This window comes from Carassius auratus, unplaced genomic scaffold (assembly GCF_003368295.1).
Source record: "Carassius auratus strain Wakin unplaced genomic scaffold, ASM336829v1 scaf_tig00215923, whole genome shotgun sequence".
NCBI lineage: Eukaryota > Metazoa > Chordata > Actinopteri > Cypriniformes > Cyprinidae > Carassius > Carassius auratus.
The window spans coordinates 1-5,230 of NW_020528311.1; the positions used below are offsets into that span (position 1 = coordinate 1).

The 5,230-nt window shown below is 36.5% G+C and overlaps 1 pseudogene; it reads right to left on the bottom strand.

Annotated features, from left to right (window-relative positions):
• Positions 1 to 6: 6 nt before the first annotated feature.
• Positions 7 to 4,227, bottom strand: LOC113096430 (CASP8-associated protein 2-like; annotated as a pseudogene).
• Between the last annotated feature and the right edge of the window lie 1,003 nt (positions 4,228 to 5,230).

Genomic DNA, 5,230 nt, shown 5'->3' on the forward strand with positions numbered 1-5,230 from the left:
AAACCTCTACCTCTGAAGTTTCAGTAGGCAAAATATTAGAGAACAGAACAGAATTATCTATGATTCCCGGAGAGTCTTTGGTGCTGTCATGACAGACACGATTTAGAGATACTCTTGTAAGGGTTAATTTTGATAATGAATCTTTGTCTAACACATTGGAACTGAAATCTTGTTCTTTTTCTCCTCTGAGCATTTAACACTGGCAGACACTTTGTTCACAGCCTCTTGACTTTCCATGGCATTCTCTTCTTGTACATCCATATCTGTTTGTTCACTCTGAGGGCTTCTCAGAGACTATAGCTGTAGAAAGATCAACAACTTGTCCCAGACTCTTTGCTAGAACTGATCAGGTCTGCAGTTGTGGGCACAGGGACCTCATCCACTTCCTCAACTATGTTCTGGCTGTTCTTTAATCATCAATGACAAAGAATTCCTCCCCAGCATCAGATAGTATACTGTTATGAGGAGAGGCATCTTCAGATGTTGCTTTCTTTGAGATCAGAAGACTGCTTTTGCTTTTTAAGAGGCGATAGTGTAAGATTCAGTGTTTCCATAAAACTCAGTTTTTTGTCTGCACTATTATCCTCAGCTGCTTTGCAGGGACTGCTGCTGACAGCTACTACTGATGAAGACTCAGATTCAAGGTGTTTGTCTTGCTCCCATTCTTACTATCTTGACCTTTTCCGACAACATTGTGCTTTTTAGGAGATTTTCTTTTTGTCATATTTGGAAAGATTATTTTTTGATTCTCTGTGCTTATGTACCCTATGATCCAAATGTCCACCTCTTTCTTTCCCGGTCCTTGTCTATACCCTTGTCTCCCAAAACAACTCTTTTTCAGAATTCCATTCTTGACCGGGCATTTCAGATCCTCCATCTTTCTAGCTTTGTCATATCCATGAGATCTTTTGCTTTTTGATGATGGTTCATTGATTCTGCTTGATGATTTCTCCTTATGAGCATCCTTTTGTTGAGAATCCCATTTGAGAGAAATAAAATCTTGCCCACAAGCATCAATTTGTTTTTTTGATTTTTTATCTTCAGATTTATTACCAGTTTCCCGTATGTTCCTTCGCTCATACTCTTTGCTACTGTCTGATCTGTTGCTTCTTCTTTCTTTACTACTACTGCTGCTGCTGTTACCTCTCATTTCTTTACTCTGTCACTCTCCTTCGGCCTCTTTTGCTCATGGTCTCTACTTCTTTCAGTTCTTGCTCGCTCCTCCTTTCTGCACTAGAAACTTTTCTCCTCTTTTTTTCATGGCCACCTGCATCTCTTTTCTTTCCTTTGTGGTTTCGGAATGGCTTGCTTCATCCACCACAATACAAGTTGTGCTGCTCGAGTGTTTCGTTTCTCTGCTAGATCTATCTGGATTTTGATGATGCATGGAAATCTTTGACTCTGTGTCTCTACTTTCTGCTGCTGTTTAAGTGAATTTCTGGATAACTGGGAAAGAGACAGATGGTGAGGCTTTGTGTGACTGCGAGGAAGGGCTTTTTTGATTGTTCGAACTTTAAGAACATCTGGAACCTCAGGCTGCTGATTCCTGTTTTCACTGGACACAAAATTGGTCTTTCATCGAGCTCTTTTTCATTTCTTCCTAATTTTGCTGTCCCACTCTTCTCGAGCCTTTGTGACACACTCTTATCTTCGAGCTACACTCTTTGTCTCTCCGGCTCTGCATTTTTGTGTTTATTTCTAGCTTGTCTGCCCTGTTTTGATGAACTTTTCTTATTGTCTTTCAAGTTACTGAATTGAGAATCAGTAGTTGTGTCAGGAACTTTGAGTGTAAGAAATCACTTGTTTTGGGGAGCATTTGAGACATCTGCCATTGTGGATGTTCTGTTAGGATGAACTGTCAGACTCCTGCTGTGGTTGAACAGTGAGGGTCTTACTATCAGATTTAGCAGTAGATTTATTCTGACACTGCAGAGGACTATCAAGATCAGATCTAGGGCATCTCTGGAGCACCTCAAATGGTTGTGTTGCTGTAGTTGACGTTGTTGGTGGATATGCACAGGGATCCGACACGGAGTTTCTACCTTTGTGCTGATTTACTTCACTCATAACATTATCTTGTCTAGCACCTTGTGATTCCAAAACAGAACTTGTGGAATTGTTTAAAGTGTGCCTTGTGTTTGCCGGACCAATTTCCATTTGAGATCGACGAAAATAACTTCCTCGACCAGACCTGTGATGACAACACACAACAGGGATGTGAGTTTTATATAAGACCATCCAAGCCTGACACAAGCCAGGCTTAGTATCAAACATCTGTTTGCTGATCTTGGTACCAGAAATTGAGTTTTTACCCATTGCTGAGTCTGCCTAATTTCCTCATCCTTACGCACAATCTCCATTTTAGCCGTCTTGAGGACCGCACAAATGTTCTCTTCAGGCGTATGTTTTCACTGTTCAAACTGGAATTCTTTATATATAAAAAGTGCAAAAATAAATTAATTATTCCAAGGTTTTAACTAATTTGTAGAGGGTATGTATTCAGAATGAATATATAACAGAACAACCATTAAAAGGAAAAATACCTTTGTCTGCAAAAGCTGTAACTGTGAGATCAGTTCCTTAACTTGCTTTTGTGCTTCGTCAAATTTTGTGCTTTAACTGTAATAAGAGTACAATGAGAACAACATAACTTTCCTGTCAATTTCTTTTAAATGCAAAACCAAACCAGTAGCATGCCATGCAAACCATCATTCAAAGATCTAATCACATGCCTCATTATAAGTTGCCTCCTTTTCTTCTTGTTCTTCCCTGATAATGTCCTCATATATATCCATTGATTCCATTGTGCGTGGGGGAAAGGAGTTGGTTGACTTTACCTAATTAAAAAATTATTGGATTATTGAAGTCTAAAAATGCTATTTCTGTGATGCACATATTTCAGCAAATTACTTTTCAATAAAAACTATGTAACTCAATTCATGACTCATTACTGAAGCCCACCTCTGTGCCCATCAATCTTAGGGCTGTTATCCAGGCCAGAGTAAATATCCACAGAGTCCTCACTGTGATGCAGAGAACCTGTAAAAAACACTGCATAATGTCATAATGCAACAGCAAATTCTGCATATACACTTGACCAATACATGCAAGTTATGTTTTCAGTGCTTTGGAAAGCCCTGAACCTGTTCAGCATGAGATATTGGGAAATAGATCAAAAGAGGTGAATTAAACAAGATTATCTGGATTACATTACATATGGATCAAATCTTAGACAGCGCACTCCAGTGAGCTACATGTAACCAAGTATTAATGTGATCATTCCCAACCTCAATTTCAAGTGCAAGTTGTTGTTCTGCTCATGCATCTAATGTATTTATCTACACTTGGTTGATTTTGCCTTTGATCTTGTGAAGCTGTTGAGGAATTATTGTTTAATTACTATTTAATGATGTGTTATTTTTAAAAGGATTTCTTGAGTGATTACTAAGAAAATGTTTAAATCAACTTAAAGTATTAATAGTGAAAAAAGGCTTAAGTAAATACTAGATAACAGGTACAACACAGTAGCACTCTACCTGAAAGCTGCATGTTAACTAGGTGAAAATAAACAAATGCCTGTTGCACAGGAGAGACAGACTGTCTTACCAAACGGCTCGACATCAAGATCTCCATAAAGTTCATCTGTTAAATCCATTTCAGTCAGCTACTGAAGAAAAGAAAAATGGCACATTAAGTTCCTGAAAACAGTGACAATAACAGCATAAGGGGGCATGTGTCAGTTCAACTACACCACTTCCTGTCATGTTGAGAAGAAAGACTGTACTGAAATTAAGTCATTTAAAGTTATATTAAATATAAACTAAATTATAGACTTAATTTTAAACTAATAACCCACCCAACGATTCCACTATAATTCTTACACAATCTACACTTGTACGACCATGGATTTACACAAACTCTGACTAATTAAATCGATCAAAATACAGTATTACTATAATATGTCCATAGAGTGAAATAAAATGCAAGTAACGTTATATGAACAATACCTGTATCTCTGGTGGTGAGCTAACGACAACAGGCGGATATAAATCTGTGAGATGAGCCAAACACCATAAAGCGGACTTCAGGATCTGACGCACATGCTAATGCGCTAATATAATGACAGTTGCAGTTAATCAGTAATGTCAAATTTTCTTGTAGACAGCGATTAAAAAATTTCTTGTAGCATACTTCCACCAGCTCCGCGCCAACCTTCCACCATACACGTTCGCCAAACAGGAAATGACATCATTTTCCCGCGGTCTCTCCTTTTCTAAAAAAAAAAAAATGTCTTTACCGTTATCATTTAATACTGATTATTAAAACCAATAATAATTATATATATATATAATATATATATATATATAATATATATATATATATATATATATATATATATATATATATATATATATTATATATATATTATGTATATATATATATATATATATATATATATGTATATATATATATATATATTATATAATATATATATATATTTTGGTACTTGTATGGATATGTTTTATTATGCAACTTTCAGTTAAGTTCTTCAGTACTGGTATGCTGCAGAGTTTATTGTATTTTATATGTAACGTTATGGGTATCTCGTTTCTTAATATTAGAATAGGAGACTGTTTTCAAAATCTGTATATTCTGTTCCTTTTTACTTTTCAGTTTATTTTTTTTCTAGAGTCTAGAAAATGTTTATTATTCATAAAAATGGTGCAGCTGAAATTATTTTGACAAAATGATGTAAAACATGCCTTTTCACCACGTTTTTCATGGTTTATTGCTTGCTGGCCAAGTATTTATAAAGATTGCAATGATTTTAATGCTCAACGTTAATGTGAGTTGACCAAATAAGATGAAAGATACTCGTTTTGAAGAGTAATGGGAATTAAATACGGCCGTTACACTCGCGCTGAATAGTACAGACCAAAAATAACAAAGCCATATTTGCTAAATAAGTGTTTCGTACTAAAACAAATACACCACAACATGCAACGCAGGGAACGTGAGCTTCGCGACACAGTCGAATGACCCGGAAGTGCTTTTCATTTACTCACATGTGGACTGGGATTTTAATACTGACGGGAACGTGCTCGCTGTGTTGATACAACCTAGACAGCAAAGCGAGTGATGCGTCTTATGGTTCCCATCACGCAGAATACTTGAAATATTAAAGGCTTTAACAGCCGCAGAGGCATCGTCGACATCCCTAACGTATATT